Source organism: Sinocyclocheilus rhinocerous, unplaced genomic scaffold, assembly GCF_001515625.1.
Source record: "Sinocyclocheilus rhinocerous isolate Xijiao unplaced genomic scaffold, SAMN03320098_v1.1 scaffold5970, whole genome shotgun sequence".
Lineage (NCBI taxonomy): Eukaryota > Metazoa > Chordata > Actinopteri > Cypriniformes > Cyprinidae > Sinocyclocheilus > Sinocyclocheilus rhinocerous.
This window is the reverse complement of record NW_015623524.1, coordinates 40,533-42,682: the sequence shown is the minus strand read 5'-3', so window position 1 is coordinate 42,682 and position 2,150 is coordinate 40,533.

Sequence of the window (2,150 nt, the reverse complement as noted above, 5' to 3'; positions counted from 1 at the left end):
AAAAAAAAAAAACGTTCAAATGTCAAAAACGTTTAATGTTTAGCCTCATATAAATGTTTTTTCCTAGCTTTTGGCTTTTGTATTATTTATTTATTTCTGTTGCTATTATTGTAGGCCTACATGTTGGTATAGTAAAATGTAAGTTGATTTTGGCATAAATAATAAAAAAGTTTGTGTAGGGTGGTATGGCTATCATGTTTTTGCACCTTTTATTTTGTTCTGTAACTTTGTTATGTGTTACTATTATTAATATAACTTAATAATGATGATTATAAATTCTTTGATAAGAGATAATCGCAGAACCAGAGGAAAGAGAGAACTGAAAACGAAGAAAAGGGAGGAGAGATAGCATTGCGCCGTGAAAGAACCCTGCAAGGGACACAAGACAAGATCATATGAAAAGTAAAAGAGAGGCATGTCAACATAACCACAGCGACCCTGTGTGGTCACTGGTGAAACAAACATTCCAGCAAATCCCGTAACCAAATGCTCTTCTCATCTCCCAACAAAGTTTAATTGTTTTCTCAAATGTGATCAGGGGCGGACTGGGACAAAAATTCAGCCCTGGCACTGTAGCCACACCCACGGACACAGCCCCACCCACGGACACACGCATTCACTACTTACATTTCTGTACAGATGGTGAAATAATTTAAGCAGTACCATATATGTAACAGATATTTAAACATTTAATGTATGTGTCTGGCAAACAATGCTTACTACTTTTTAAAGAGCACACGTTTATAACAAATTTACGCATACAGTAAAAACAAAAGAAAAAGAATCTGAGGATGTTGTAGAGTCTGTGTGCTGTCTGTTTATGCCATTTGTCTGCTGTTACTGTCATTCTCTACAGTATGTTGTTCTTTGTTGTCACTGTCTGTCTGTTGGGTTTTTCCTACCTCTACCATACTCCTCCCAGTCTCTGCTTGGCCTACTGTAGCATCCTTCCTCACAGCACTGGTGTTGAAAGACCAGGGGTCTCTGGCTGTACTGATTCCAGCAACATCCTAGTTAATGAACACAGTATAGGACTTAAACATTACAGCAAAATATTTTCTCTCTCAACATTCTCAACATTGGAATACACATGAATACAAACAAGTAATAATAGCAAAAAAGGGAATAGTACTATAAATAGTATAAATAGTAGCAGCAGTAAATCCTTTTTGATATACAATTATCTCTCTCTCTCTCTCTCTCTGTGTGTGTGTGTGTGTCACAGGCACAGGTTCCTGCTATCCTAAGAGTTAATTAATAGTTAATTAGAGCCACATTATTAAGAAACTGGCAGCATCTGTATCAGGGTGTGTCTCTCTCATTGTGTCTTCCTACCTCCATGACACTTGACTCTGCAGTCCACCCTACCTAAGGATTAATTGCATACTGTAAACTTATGTACTGTATGCGTGCTCAATGTTTTATTTTAATATATGACTGATCTACATATTCAAAGAAAAGTTCACTACAAATGTCTGTAGTACTATGGCTATTGCTATAGGTTTTTGATGTGTTAGACTATATTGCAAGTAGCCTGCATCAGTTTTTACCCTAAATCCCACTTTATCTGCTGATATTTCAGTCATTCAATTCAGTAACAGGCTCGTTAACACTTAAGTTAACCAATTATCACAAAGCAATGACATTTTAAAATATACTGGGGTTCTACGCTAAGCTTACAACTGTTTAATAAAATGTAGGCTACTGTCAAAAAAATAAAACACACACAGGAGCTAACTGGGAGAAGTAGTGTGAAAATGACTTGTGCTAGCTGTGTTTTGTTTTCTTCTTACCTCTGCGGCACTAACTGTTCTCCGCTGCAGCAGCCGAGTTTAAATCTTTTGAAAAGAGTTCGGTTAATTTGACACATTTAGCAGCGTCGGACTTAAGCCCCTTTTTCCCCTTTCTCAAAGTGTTTCTCCTTTTTTACGGTCCATTATCTAGCTTTTACTGAAAATTAGCTCGCGTTGCAATCTCTCTGATGACGTGCTTGATTTTGACTGAACGGTCCGGTCGGCCCATCTCGGGACCAGGCGGCCGGCCGTTACCGACTGGGCCAAATGCTTAACATTTATTTATTATTTACATTATTATTATTATAACCATAGAGAAATCGTGCAAGCGATAAAAACCTGTCCTATGCGCTGTTG